General features: G+C 35.1%; 1 long non-coding RNA gene across 1 annotated transcript; it reads left to right on the top strand.

The window, feature by feature from the left end:
- The first annotated feature begins 1,220 nt into the window (after positions 1 to 1,220).
- LOC138925537 (uncharacterized) lies at positions 1,221 to 1,867 on the top strand. The gene is made up of 2 exons (XR_011441773.1): positions 1,221 to 1,355; positions 1,509 to 1,867. It is a non-coding gene; the product is annotated as an uncharacterized lncRNA (long non-coding RNA).
- Positions 1,868 to 16,174: the final 14,307 nt, after the last annotated feature.

The following is a 16,174-nucleotide window of genomic DNA, read 5'->3' as shown; positions in this document are numbered from 1 at the left end:
TATAAGATATAGTCGGCCGATCCTTATGAAATTTGGCATGTAATGTGTTGCCATGTGTCATGTCAAATTTAAACTCTCTAACTCTAAAAACACCAAAGGAATACCATTTCCGGTCAATCAGTTATATGGAAGCTATAAGTTCCGACTTATATACTGCGTGCAAAGGAAAGAAGGGTGTGTGCTAAGTTTCAAGTCGATAGCTTTAAAACTGAGAGACTAGTTTGCGTAGAAACAGACAGACGGACAGACAGACAGACGGACAGACGGACATGCTCATATCAACTCAGGAGGTGATCCTGATCAAGAATATATATACTTTATAGGGTCGGAGATGTCTCCTTCACTGCGTTGCACACTTTTGGACAAAATTATAATAACCTCTGCAAGGGTATAAAAAATATCTCTATTGGTTATAAAATATTCCTGGAATCAATGGATCACTTCGAGCTGGCCACAGCAAAGCTTAAAGAACTTAATTGGGAGTTCTATACATACGACACTAAAACAACTAAACCATATAAAGCTGTTCTGTCTGGAATGCATAGACTCCCAGCAAAAACCGTTATGTCCATGCTTATTGAACTAGGCTTGAAATGCAGAAACGTAAAAATTGTTGAAAAAAAGACCAAATATGACTATGATCTACTGTACATTGTTTATTTTATAAACAAAAGCATCACCGTAAAAGAACTACGAAACAATTACATGTACATCAATCACATAAAAGTACGATGGGACTATAAAGTCAAAATTGACAACAAAATAACACAATGTTACAACTGTCAATCATTTGGTCACGGTTCAAATAATTGTTCAGTTAAAACATCTTGTGCCCCCTGTGCCGGACCTCACCCTACGGTTTCTTGTGAGAATCCAATTAACAATAAATGTGCCAACTGTAAGGGCAATCATCCATCCACTGATAAGACCTGCCCATGCCGTTTGTCTTATCTCAATTTGATCTCCAAGCGTTCGGCAAAGCGCATAAGAAAAACCAACATTGAAGCAGAAAATCCAATACGGAGTAATCGCGATTCTCTTTTAAATCCAGAACTTCGAAGTCAGCTCTCTTCAACAAATAATAATATAGGATTCTCTCAACACACCTTCGGCAGTTTAGAGGTGGAGAAACATCGATGCCAACATCGATGTCATCGATGTTTTCGAAACATCGGTAACATCGATGTTTTACCGGGCAACATCGATGTTTTTCCATCTCTAAAGCACTTCGAGGAAGATTGACGAATAACTTGTAAGTATATCATTTTATTACATTATTTCATTATAAATTACTAACAGAATGGTGGTGTTGGCGTGAGTGCGGAGGCGATTAGACATGGACAGATTTTTGAAAAGTAAGTATTAAAAAGCCAAGATTTTATCACGAATTTATGCACGTGCACATGTATACATACATACATACGTTCACATACACATTCGTGCACTCATTTTTACTTTTGCATTGAACTGTGGTTGTACTTTTGCATTAATATGGCATATTTTTATAGGAACAACAAACAAGCAGCCACGATCGGATGAGGAGCCAAAGAGGAGGAAGCGTGATGTTTCTATGGCTTGGGATCATTTGGATCAGGAAGGACAACTCATAAGTGACCGACGGACTCGGCTATCATCGACCGTTGTCGACAAACTTTTATTCCTTAACAAAAACAAAAATATAAATAATATGTAAATATGTATATATGTATGTATATAATAGTAAAGTAAGAATACTATAGAAGAAAACGTAGTATAAGGTTAGAATAAGGAAAGTGGGACGTATATAACAATTTGTTTTTATCTTTCTAAGTTTTGTTTTTATTTTATATTTTTATAATAAAAAGGATAATTTTGTTTATGTTGGAAATTATACACTTTTTAAACTTTAATACAACTTCAAATGAACCAAAAGCACTTAATTTTGTTTTTTATTTAAAACATCGATGTTTCATCGATGTTTTGCGCCAAAAACATCGAAAACATCGATGTCCGCGAACATCGATGTTTCTCCACCTCTACGGCAGTTACATATAGAGATGCTCTCAAAGGCATGGCAACTTTACCAAATGCAACTGAATCTGGTCTCTTTACGCCAGAAGAAGTAAACTTTTTATTAATAGACTTAATAAATAATCTCAGCACATGCTCCAATAAAAGAGAACAATTCCAAGTTATATCAAATTTAGCCATTAAATATGTGTATTCAAACAAGTAACTCTCCTGATACTTTTAATATTATGGCGTGGAACGCCCGCTCTATAAAGCATAAGCGTGTAGAATTTATTAAGTTTTTACAAGATAAAAATATTCATGTAGCTACAATAAGTGAAACATGGCTTACTCAAACCGACAGATTTAACATACCAAACTATACTGTGTATAAACGAGACAGAAAAGAAAATAGAGGTGGCGGGGTTGCCATTGTAGTAAGCAATAAAATAGACCACGAGCAAATTACCAATTTAACAAGAAAGGAAAGCTAACTTCGGGCGGAGCCGAAGTTTATATACCCTTGCAGTTTAAACCGGATATATATCGCAAACATCGGATATAGTGGCCGATCCTTATGGGAATAGGAATATATAATCCAATTTATTACAATACAAAATCTAAAAAAGGTCCCAAACTTCTTTCTTCAAAAATACGAAAGTTGATATTTCTACCAAATACCATTTCCGATCGTTCAGTTATATGGCAGCTATAGGATATAGTCGGCCGATCCTAATGAAATTCGGTACGTTGGATCAACTGACCAAAAATAGAATCTGTACTAAATTCCAGCTTTCTATCTTCAAAAACACGAAAGTTGGGTCATTTCCGATCGTTCAGTTATATGGCAGCTATAGGATATAGTCGGCCGATCCTTATAAAATTTGGCATGTCGTAATGTTTTGCCAAAAATAGCTCTCATGTCAAATTTAGACACTCTCTAATCCTAAAAACACCAAAGTTATACCATTTCCGATCAATCAGTTATATGGCAGCTATAGGATATAGTCGGCCGATCCCGGCCGTTCCGACTTATATACTGCGTGCAAAGGAAAGAAGGGTGTGTGCAAAGTTTCAAGACGATAGCTTTAAAACTGAGAGACTAGTTTGCGTAGAAACAGACAGACGGACAGACGGACATGCTCATATCAACTCAGGAGGTGATCCTGATCAAGAATATATATACTTTATAGGGTCGGAGATGTCTCCTTCACTGCGTTGCACACTTTTGGACAAAATTATAATACCCTCTGCAAGGGTATAAAAATACAAACGTGCCAAAATAAACTTCTAAAACTATTACTTAATCTACCATATTACACAAGCACTAACTACGTGCATGAAATGTCTGGAGTCCAAACGGTGCAACAATATATTTCACAATAAACTCTCTTAGTCAGTAAAAGTAGTAAAATTAGTAAATAAGTGTCAGATCAAGGTTTTTAATCCAATTTTCCTTGAAATAATTATATGTTATAAATAACCAAACGAATAAAATATTATAATATATTTCAGTTAAAAAGCATATGCTATAACTCTTTAAAAATAAAATTTGTAACATTAGCTTTAATGAAATTTATACATTTTTAGGAAATTAAGCATACAGAATAATAAAATAATAATATTTATAAGTAACTTCACCTGGTTAGTTGCTTGCGCCGATATGCGCTGAAAAAGTAACACTCCACAAAACACAACTACTTTTGTTACACATTCCTGCTAAATACATAGATACTTACGAAACATTTGATAACACAGAAACAAATATAATGATAACACGAAATAGTTTTTTTATTGATTTTTCATACCTTGATCTTTGTTTTCCATATTGAATCTGGTATTTTCACTCAATTAATTGATTGAGCCTATTGTAACACAATTAAAAGTTGCCTTAAATTTGCCGCCAATTTGCAAGTTTCAGGATTGCAATGAATCAGCTGGTTAAATGACCGCACTAAATTGTGTTCATATTCAAAAAATAGATTCATAATTTTTTCGATTTTATGCCGCACTGCCGCACTAGTGCAATGGTGGATGGGAAGGTGTGCAATGCTTGCAGAAACAACTTCAACTATGAAATGCTTCTTGTGTGGTGGAACTTCAAAAGATTTCAATGATATAGATAACATTGTATTTAGGAAAGTGAATACAGATAATTTGAAATTTGGTCTGTCTGTTCTACATGGTTGGATTCGATGCTTCGAATGTCTACTGCATTTAGCATATAAGCTGCCTATAAAAAAATGGCAAGCTCGCACAGTGGTCGATTTGGCCTCGCTAGCGGCATTTAATTATGATTTTCAAATTTAAATAAACGTTAATTTAAGTTTACCTATCGATAGTATACACCTTGATTAGATGCTAATTGATGTTTTCTAAGCTCATCAATAAGCTGATGATCAGCTGTGAACTGTCAAAGTCAACATATGTTTCAGCAGTTTATATTTAAAATTTTGGCGCCCTTTTACTTATCGGTTGCATATTTGAATAAATAGTGAAATTTACGATTATTCTAGTGCAAGTTTGGTTTTTGGTTTTAACAACTATTAAGGTATGTGCTACATAGAAAATCTGTGCTTGTGACGTGTCAGTATATGTGTTACTTATAAATTGTAGTAGATTTGGAGTGTATTAACAATGTGCGGAACAGAGCGTACACCAGTCTTTCGTGAAGTAGAACTTAACAAGTTCACCTGCATTCACTCTGGTTGCAATTGTTTGTTAATGTGTGAATTATTATCTGTCCGAAATGTCAAAAATGAAGTGCGTAGTCCTGCGTAGCTACTTTGTATGGCACGGGGAAGCGATCCCCACTAAAAAGTTCTTCGTAATGGAAAGCTTTGCATTAGGAGAAGTTTGTAAGAACAATGATTGCAACGAAAAGGAGCTTTCAGAAATTGCGAGAAAGCTCCGCAATTTCAATAGTAGGCTTGTCCAGAAGTGGAAGAAATGCGAAAGAAATAAGGCAGCTTTTGAAAATAGTAATAAAGAATGGCTAGACACGCCTCTGGTGTTAATGGAAAGATCATCATTTAGAAATGTTGGACGCCCAGAGAAAAGTATTTCAGAGTGTTGCAGAAAAACTCAGATGAACAAACTATCAGGCATTTCGGAGATGCATTGATGCATTGCATCTCGACAGATGCATTGATGTTGGCTGCAAGTAACAGCCTATATAAGGACGGAAGGCGCAATACATCAAGAATTGTGTCGAAGCTGAATGCTGACGAGGAGCTTACAGGGGATATAATAAAAACTATAAATAAGCCACGGAGCATGCCTTTTCAATTTTCAGACGAAAAAGCCCTGGCGCTATTTATAGATGTTGGACATACCAAGTACACATGGAATATATCAAAAAGAGCAGCAAAAAGCCAAAACGCCAATATTTCCAATCCGTGCTACGACAAATTACTCTCCGCGAAGAAAAAATGATATCCAAGTGAAATCACAGTCACGGACTATTATGCTGAAGTGCCTCTACAAAGTTTGGTGGACCATACTATAAAAAGGATCATGGATGCAAGCCCACAAACTTATCAGATTGATAATAACAATATGATTAATTTAACAGCGGTGATGGCAGCAGCGGTCATTCAACTTATAGACAACCGTTTAATGATTGCGAAGGTAATATGATAGACCAATATTTATTTGCAATTTGTATTGTACCATTGCAAGTGCAGAAAGGAAATTTAGTCCTATGGAAAAACAATCGACCTTCTTCTACGCGGTATTGTCGTCCAATCAAAATAATTTGCGAGAAAGAAACAACGGAGTTGACTCGAAGGGAAGTTGAAAAAATAAATACACAAATATTAAATATTTTACCAACTTGTGATGGCTCCTTTACAATTCATCACCAATTCCATATGACCATGATTGATGGAAAAACTTTTAGCGTCATTTCGGAAGGCCCTTCGCAATCATGCGGAATCTGTAGCGCAACACCAAAAAATATGAACGACTTAAAATTGATAAAAACGTTTTCAAAAAATACCAACCTTTTTGAATATGGGGTATCAAGTCTCCACGCATGGATTAGATTTTTTGAATGTGTTTTGCACATTTCATACAGAATGCCTATAAAAATATGGCAAGTTCGAGGTGCTGATAAGGATATTGTTGAGCAAAATAAGAGAAGTATACAGCAGAAGCTGAGAGATGAAATGAGTTTATTGGTGGACATACCAATCGCCGGTACTGGAAGTACAAACAATGGTAATACTGCACGTAGATTTTTTCAGCAACCAAATTTAGCTGCGCGCATAACAGGAGTACACGAATTTTAATATTCCGATTTAGCGTTGTCCTGCGAGCATTGGCCTGTGGACATTATTTAAAATCGGATGCATTCGGATCGTACGCTATGGAAACTGCAGAAATTTTTGTAAATGAATACCCCTGGTTTTACATGCCATCGTCTGTTCACAGAATCTTAATTCATGGAGCAGACACCATAAACAGTTTTTGTCTTCCAATTGGTATGATGTCAGAGGAAGCGCTTGAAGCAAGGAATAAAGATTATCGAAACATACGCGAGAATAATACAAGGAAAAATTCAAGAAAAAACACAATGGAGGATATAATGAATACCCTTTTTGTTTCTTCTGATCCTCTAATATTTTCAATGTCCAATGGCTCTTCAATGTCGTCATCGAAAAATATTATTATGGACAAAGAAGTTAAGAGCTTGCTTTCAGCAGAAAATCTTGAAACCGATTTGTCTGACTCTGAAAGTCAAGATTCAGAATAATAATTTTTTTGTTTAATTTTTGTATATAATGTATATGTTTATTATTTACTTCTTGTATAATATAAGTTATAATTCTATTTCATACTCTTTTTCTTTAGAATACAAAAAATTTAATAAAAGTTTTTTTTTTTAAATATAAAAAAAAATTTAAAAAAACACTAAATTTCATTTTTGTCCACATAATGCAAAATTGAGTAACAAACCGAAAATAAAAAACCGATTGAAGATATCTCTAATATTTCAGAAGTTATTAATTTAATGCCGCTAGCGAGACCGAATCGACCACTGTGGCTCGTCGGGAAAATGAGAAACAACACGTTGCTGAAAATAAAGCTCGTATAAAGAGTTTAGGGAAAAAAGTGGCCTAATTGTGGACAAACCGAAGCCGGTAATACTAACGATGGAAACAAGTCTCGGCGTTTCCTCCAAAATCCAGAGTTATCCGTAAAAACTTGTAATGTAGATATGGACTTAATTAAAAAACTCGACGTTATACCTGGTCGAAAGAAATATTGAGACACTTTATTTGTTTAAAATAAAATCGTCAATAATTTTAAATTTGTTTTGTTTTCATTTTATTCGTAAATATGCGTTGAAAACAGATCCAACTTTTTTTATTTTAATGATCTTTTTTCACGAAAATTGATATCCTTATGTTAGCTCCCTTAAAAATAATTATTGGGACACTGTAAAGAAAATAATTTTTAAAAAATTAATAATTACAGAAATAAATGTATTTTCTTACCTAATAGGGGATATTGCCTCCATGCTTTGAAATGAATTCAGCCAAGTGGTTAGACATTGAATTATCCAAATCCTGTAATGTTTTTTTGTCGATTTCGGCCTATTTTTCAACAATAGCCTTCTTCAGCTCTGCCAAATTTTCAATTTTCGTGTATTGCTGTATAATCAATTTGAGAGTATTATCCCACACATTCTCAATCGGGCTTAGGTCGGGACTACAAGCTGGCCACAAAAACTTAAATTTTTCGATCCTCAAAAAACTGCATTGACGCTTTAGATACGTGTGAAAAGTTGTGACTCTGAAAGAAAAGTAAATTGCAATTAGACTTTTTTAATTAACAATTGAAATCAGAATAGCAAACCTTCCAATAGTCTATTGGACTAATAATTGGCGATACATTAGGGTTTTCTAATTACTAGCGTAAGGCAATGATGGCATCGGACCTTGGCGTTTTTACCGTACTTGTAATTTTAGATTGCATGAAGGACAAGAAGGCTACGCTCTCTGTGTGTGTTGATGTTGAGGGTTCGGATTGATCGAGGGTGGGTACTAAAGTTTTGGCCATTCCTGCAAGTTCATTTTGTATAGCTTCTACTGCTAGATCCGCAGTTTTCCTGCTCCGAAATTCTTCTTTCTTAAATCGTGGATCTAGGATAGTTGCTACATTGGTAACGGAGCGAGGCTCATACTCGAACAATCGTCGATTGACCCCTTTTAAGAGCGCAATTCGTACTTTAATACTTTCAGACGTTTTTATAATTTCATTTATCGAAGTTAGGCGGTGATGGATATCAGCTGACACCGGAATAATAAGAGAGACAGTTTCATAGGTACTACCTGACACACGGTTGGTTGCTCCATCAAACGGTTCCAGAATACGCTCCAGAACACGCTCCAAAATAGAGATTTCATCAACCGTTAACGGTTGTAACAGAGGCAGGCTGATAGAGGAACTAGGTGGCAACGCTTAGGAGTTATCGATAGTGGTAAAAGCGGCAAACCCGGCCCTGCAAACGGGTAGAATCAAAGGAGAGAGGAAAAAGGCGAAAGATAGAGAGGGTGTGTTATTTTTCACTTTGAGCCGGCATAGAAGGAACAAGTGGAAAAGTAAAGCACTTTCAAAGAGGAAGGAAAGGAGGTTTGGACCCCTGAAACAAATAATAATCCCTGAGCACGAGTTTTTGAAACAGCGGAAACGTGAGGTGCGGAGGTGAGTGAAAAGTCCGAGAGGTCAAGCGGAGGCGTTAAGGTGTTACGCCACCCTGAAATTTTCAAAAAATTTCAATTTTTTTTTTACTTAATTTAAAAGACTATATTCTTACGCGTATTTTAAGACGTCCCCGAAGACAATATCTTGATAATTATGGAAGTTATGTTTATTTGAAATCGGCACGGCAGGAGGGCACCTAAGACACTTCTGTTCTTCTTTTGCGTTTTTCTCGAAACCACTTTTTTCAAGACGGTGGGCATGATAACTCAAAAACTGTTCAACCGATTGACTTGAAAATTGAAACACATCTTCTTACATAGATTTTCCACAGAGTGACGTAGGATTTTTTCGATCCAATTTTTTTATGCAATTTTTAGTACGAAATTTTTTGCCCAAAAAATTGAGTCAATATTTGAAGTGCTCTCATTTGCGTATTTTTTTTTTTCTTAAACGGCTACGTCACTCTGTTCCAAATTTATCACTTTTTAAAAAAAAATTTTGTTTACTTGATTGAGATGAAAATTGACACGTGAATCATGCCCTCCATCAAGAAGCACTCCGGAAAAACCGATGATCGCCGATTTTCATATCTCCACCATTTTGGATAGAAAACAAGTTCTTTTTTAGCATTTATAAAGCTCATTAGTTGTATTGAATAGAAATAAAAGTGGAAAAATCCTATCTCAACTAGTTTAGTCACAAGAGAATTGTGAGTTTAGTCACAATTAAATCTCACAATAACCCAAAATAATAACAAGTGCCTGAAAAATTGTAAACTTTCTAATATAATTTCTTTCGTCATTTCATCAAATAACGAATACCCGAATTTTGTTAGGGTAGCAAGCCTGAAAAGTAAGAAAAATCAAAATTTTGTGCGCTGGCTTCGAAACGAAATCGCACGCACACATACACCCGTGTATGTGAATGTGTGACACGCATACATACGAAGATCAACCGAAGCGCAGGCCGACCTTCTTCATCGCGCTCCGTTTAGAGACTGAGAAACAGAAAACATTTAATGCGAGAATGAGCGTAAGATGAACGAACAATGAGCGCAAGAGAGCATAAGAAATCCGCTCTGGGGCCTGCTGGGGCCTGTCGCAAGAAATTTTTGCGTCCATTTTCGTTGTATGAAATGGGTTGTCTATATGCTGTATGGTTAGTGCTTAGACTTAAGAAATATTGTAAAAGAACAGAGACATTTTGATCGTTGGAGCGGCACCTCAGCTGCTCCTTCTAAATAAAAAACTAACCAATCATTACAACCATCGACTTCACCCCACAAAACACAATACCCATTTCGAGTCCCACTTTCATATACACTAAGGTTGTAATATGCGTATTTGCGTGAATAAAAAAGGGTTATATTTCGAAAATTTAAAATTTGAAAATTATTATTTAAAAATTTAAAAAAGGTTAAAATCGAACATTTTTTTTCGCTTAAAAAATTTCTTAGGGTCTTAAAAATAACATATCAAAAGATAGAGTCCGGCAAAAGTGTCCAAGTGTCGAAATTTTCCATTCGGCGGCGATGCCTTACAGGTATATCCCACAGTACTTAAAACTTTAGACGCGTTTTTCTCGAAACCGCTTTTGAGTTGGCCGAACACATAAATCAAACAACTTTAGGACGTTAGGTGTTCGGCCATGGACCCCCTTTAAAAAAAATAGGGCATACGAATAACGGCTGCAGAGCCGCCATTTTGTTTTCGAAAAAAAATTTATTTTGTACTTTAAATATAATATAATGAAACCTCATTTAAAAATTTTCGATTGGCTTTTTCATTTGGCCAAAAAAAATTGCAGAAAATCCGCTTTTTTTCGCCTTTACTCAGATGTCCCCCCTTAAGAAACATTGACATACTAAGTTTTTTATTTCTTATGTGATTTTGATATTCTTCCGAACTTATAACTGTTTCTCTCTCTTCTTCGTTTATACATTTTATGTTTTCGCAAATCGTACATTTATCTTTTTTTAGCAAGTGAACCCCGATTGAAAATTCTGTGCTAAAGACTTTTCGAAATATTCGACACGAAACTGACGAGTCATTTAAGCCTTGATCATTTAAATAACTAAGGAACAATTTATATAAATTTGATACATTTCTAAATTCGCTGGGTAAATAAACTTTTGTATTATTTTTGCGGCAATAGTGGGAAGGCACAGCTGGACATTTTTTTATAAAATCTTTTACAGTTTTTATTTTAGACCCATCAGTTTTATTATGTGGTGTTTATTTTTTTTGGGTCTCACAAATAATTTTTTTTTTATGCGTGCCGGATAACCATTTGAGATATATTTAATGTTTTCATAAAAAATTTTTCACAAACTTTGAATATTTTCCCATAACTCGAAAATGAATATTGGAAGGTCCAATTGTGCCTACCCTTCAGTACCATACCTCAAGGATTACTCAAGGAAACGTCTAGGTACCCTTCAGTACCATACCTCAAGGATTACTCAAGGAAACGTCTAGGTACTAGTATTGCCACCCGAGGAATCCTCGGGGTATGTTTCATACAAACCATCAAGGAATTTCCATAGAAGAGTTCCTCGCATCCCTGGGGTATACTCTGAGGAATATTTGAGGAAATACCCCGAGGAATCCCTGGGGTATACCGTGAGGAATCTGTAAGGAATTTAACCCCCCCCCCCTTTTTCCCATTCAATAAAAAAGAATTCAAAAAAATTAAAAATTATTATTATTATTATTACAAATTATTTTTATTATTTATTTATTATTACTAATTACTAATTATTTTTTTTTTTGTTTTTTATTGTTATTATTTTTTATACACGTCAAAGCGAGCCGCAACACTTTCTCCGGTGGTTTCCCCGGATCCACCATAGATATACTATCTGTAAATAAAATAAATAAAAATTAGATATCGCTTACATTATTTGTAATTAAAATACATACCAATCAAAACTCCATAAAAATTTCGAAACGCCTTCAATCTCTTCTTCCCACTAACTCCGTCGATGTTATATTGCACGATCATTTCCTCAATTAAATAAATAAACAATAAATAGATAATAACATAATATGTACAAGCGGCTAATGCCGTTCAATAAATATATGAACATGTTTACATATATTGAATGGCCGCTCGGAACTTATTAAATAAATTTATTATATACACTACTCACCAGAATTAGTTATTATCACTTAAATGTTTTTAAAAAAATTTAATTTTAAATGCAACAAACACGCGTGTAACTTTAATGCAAATTGAACATCAAATGCAAAGAGAAGGGGAGAGGCAAGACGAAACCGAAAATGGACAACCGATAATTCTGGCGCGTGCCAGGGTATAGTCGACCAACGCAATGCCTTGTAATTAGAATCGCACAAGGAAAATAATCAAACATGAACATTTTGGCTTTGCCTAAAGCCAATTATTAATACATTTCAATATACCATATGATTAGATAAGAAAAATTTATTAAATATAATCTTAAATATATAAAAATATTTCAAAATATTTTAAAAAGGGTATTCTGACGTCGCTTCCATTCACTTGGTTTTCGGCACAGATTTTTTTCTCTCCCTTCCCTCCATCTACATCTCTCTAATTGTCTCTCTGTCGCGTGCCTCTGCTCCGAAACTATGACGTAGAAGCTTCGAAAATCATCGTCGAAAACCGAAAGCAGGTAGAAGTTTCGTTTCCCCTTTCGTTTCGGACTTGAGTAAACGAAGCCCATGCAATTTGTTTTTGTTTTTCGAACATGTCGCCAGGAAACGTCGGGGTAAGGAATTTTGGTACTGAAGGGTGTAAACTGTTGATAGTGTAAGTTGGTGTCGTTGCCATTTGTCGGTTCTGGCTCTCTCTCTCTTGTGCTCTCATCGCTCTCATTGCTCTTTAAGCGAGTGATGAGGGTTGATGCTGATCACGAGTTGAGAGCGAAGTCAGTCGAACACCAGCACAGTGTTGCCAGCTTAGCAATTTTATGGCTAGTTCTAGCCATTTTGAAAGGCCGAATGCTAAAAAAATTAAGAAATTGCTACTAGCTATAAATCTAGCTACTTTAAAATAAACTTCAGCTATTTTCGGCAATTTTCTCGAACCCGTGATTTAGGTCTGTGAAAATTACCAGTTACAGCGAAAATACTCTAAGTGACTTGAGTGAAAATACTTATCGAACAGTGACTTTTGACCATCACTGCTTTGTGTGTTTCATCTCTAGTTTGTGGTGTACATTAAGTGACGCAAAAAAAGTGATGCAAAAATGCCTAAAGTGCTTTATACGCAAAAGTTTCGCGATGCTTGGATGCAGGCTAGTGAGTTCAAGGCCTGGATCCGGAAGGATGAGACGGATTTGTCAAAAGCTTACTGTAGCTACTGCAAATGCAGTATTAAAGCGAAAATATTCGATTTAAGGGCTCTTGCTGAGACGAAGAAGCACATTTCGGCATCGAGTTGCTTCAGTCAAACCAACAAAATTTCGTTCTCTCGGATGCCTACGAAGCAAACAGAGCAGGAAGCAGCGTTGTGCCTATTTATAGCAGAGCACACTGCTATTGCACAAATAGACCACCTCAGCAGATGGTGTGTGCATAATTTTGGCGCGTGTCCTTCTGCTGCAAAAATAAGGCTTGGCCGAACAAAGTGCACAAGCATTATTAACAACGTTTTGGCGCAGCACTTCGATGAAGACTTAACTGAAGACATTGGTGATTTGAGGATGTAGTCTCATGTGTGAGGTTGAAAAAATCAATTTTTTTTTTTTTATATATTTTGGTAGTATTGTTTATTATGAATGTACTGTTAAAGTTTCAAATAAAAATATCAAATAATGACAGAGATACAGCCCATAATCGAGAGCGCGCCTACACCGAAAAGTATGAGTTTCTCGGTAGCGTCTAAACTTTAAACGCGTTTTTCTCGAAACGACATTTTTGTGTGCGGCGCAGGTGATTCACAAAATTCTATGGTACCGATCTAGCTGAAATTTGGATATGTTGTTCTAAAAAGTAACACCTCTGTCCCGTACTAGAATCATTTATTTTTAATGATTAGTTTTTTTTTATCATTAATTTAAGATAAATTTTTTTAAATTTTTTTAATTTTTTGTTTTGTGAGTTCGCCATTTTGTTGTTTATTGATGAAAATATTTCATTCTAGTACGGGACAGAGCCATTAGCTTACAAAACAATAATCTATTCTAATTTTTTGTTTCGGATGACTCTAGCAGTCGAAATCACCTGCGCCAGGGACCTATCTTTTTTTTTATATGCATACTTTGGCATGCTATAAAGTGTATTAAACTACACAAGAATAAATTAAACGAAATATTTTCAAATAGTTTATGATAATAAAAACATATTTGAAAATTGAAACGATCGCAATATTTTTTATTACAAAAAAAATTTTTTGAAATAACCTCTAAAAAGTAGGCCGGCACATGAGACTACATCCTTGAATTATAGCCTGCTCCTGGATGAATCTACAGATGTCAGCGTAACAAAGCTAGTTGGTAAGCATGTTAATATATGTATGCTGATTACAAGTATGGGTGACGCTCTGGTCTTCTGTATTAAAATTATTGTGTTCTTTTTTGTTTAATTGTTAATAATTGTATATTTATATGTACATAGGTGTTGCCATAAATTACTTTAGTGTAAAACGTGGCGAAATTGTATCTACTTTTTTAAGCCTTATTCCCATCAAATCCGGAGATGCTGTTTCGATAGCCGAAGGTGTTAGACAGGAGCTCGTTCGATTGAAGATAAATATTAATAAAATGGTTGGAATTGGCACTGACAATGCAAGCGTTATGACTGGAGTAAAGAGAAGCGTTTATACCGAGCTCAAAAAAGATGTTCCATCGCTTATTTTGATCAAATGTGTCTGTCATTCGGTACAGCTGTCAGTCAATCATGCTTGCGCCAAATGTTTGCCAGATCAGTTGGAATTTTTAATCCATGATACTTACTCTTGGTTTTCTAAAAGCTCTATGCGACAAATCAATTATAAAAAAATATATATTAATGCATAAACGTTGACAAGGTACTAGCCTGAATATTTTACTTTAATTTCGAATTGTGTTCGTCCAAATGTTTCGTTCTTTTGTGTCCTGCGATCGTGATTGTCCAAACTAACTTACTTAAATTTTAATATCAATTTATAGCTGCTGTAACCTGTTCTTAATATGTATAAATGTTTGATTTATGTGTGATTCGATTTAAACTGTTTTCTTTATCTGAAATCTTATCCTTAGTTTCCCTTGAAAATCCCTAGAGTCTGCGAGACTAGATGGCTTTCAATTGAGCTGGCGGTGACCAGGATTGTTGATCAGTGGACTGAGCTAAAATTGCATTTTTCCATAGCTTCACTCCAGGAGAACTGTCACAAAGCTAAAATCTTGGACGAACTGTACAGTGACGAAGTAAATTGCCTTTACTTATTGTTTTTGAAGCCGATATTAGTGGAAATGCAGCGCTTTAACAAAAACTTTCAAAGCAGAAATTCAAATGCTACAAAACTTTTGAAAGATTTAATAGCAACAATCAAATCGTTGAAGGCCTTAATTATACCACCAAGCTGTGATATCGACATTTTGAAATTTGATTTCAAATGTATGGTTGAAACTAATCTAAGCTTGGGGTATGACTTTGAAAAAAAAATTAAGTCCTTACAACTTCAGGAGCAGATCGAAGTTGAAATTCGAACGAAGTGTGCGAATTTCGTTGTGGAGTTGGTCCAACAGCTAAGAGCCAGGTAAGTTAGGTATTTATGATATTGACGTCCGAGATATTAACGATTTTGTTTTAATTTTAGATTGCCGAACTTCGAAACGCTGGAAAAAATAAATTTTTTTTCTGTTGATAGGATTTTGAGAGCTCAAAAAGAAAAAATTGAAGATTTCTTGGAGCAGCTCAATGTGGAAAATATAAGCGATATCCTAACGCAATACGGAAAGATCCATTTATTTGACTGGGAGAACAAGGAGGACACTGTCAAATTTTGGGCAGAAGTGCTGAGCTTTAGGGACTCAGGTGACAACAACCCTTTCAAGTCCTTAGCGCTGTTTGCTATAAGGCTACTCTGTTTTCCTTGGTCAAATGCTGACGTAGAGCGTGTGTTCAGTCAAATGAACATAGTAAAAAGTAACCTCAGAAACAGGTTACATAAAAAATTCTAAATTCAATTTTAAAAATAAGGTATTTTCATTTACTTAAGTTTTTAAAGCAGCATTATTAATATTCCTCTTTATAGATACGGCCTGCGCAGAAATGGAAAATGCTGCCACGATTATAAAGTGCCAACAAAATTTTTAAAAATGATGGCCGAAAATGAAAAATATAACAATGAAGACAGTGAAGATGTAGATTTAATAAAATCATTATTGGACATTTAAATTAAAATTCAATTTTTTGGTTATTTTGGGGTAATTTGGTTATTTTTTGGGGTAACAAAATGTTAGCCATTTTTACAAACAAATTTGCTATTTTCAGCTAGTTTTTTTCGT

The sequence above is a fragment of the Drosophila bipectinata genome, chromosome XR (assembly GCF_030179905.1).
Source record: "Drosophila bipectinata strain 14024-0381.07 chromosome XR, DbipHiC1v2, whole genome shotgun sequence".
NCBI classification, from domain to species: domain Eukaryota; kingdom Metazoa; phylum Arthropoda; class Insecta; order Diptera; family Drosophilidae; genus Drosophila; species Drosophila bipectinata.
Note: the sequence above shows the minus strand (reverse complement) of the source record. Positions and strands in the feature narration are given on the sequence as shown.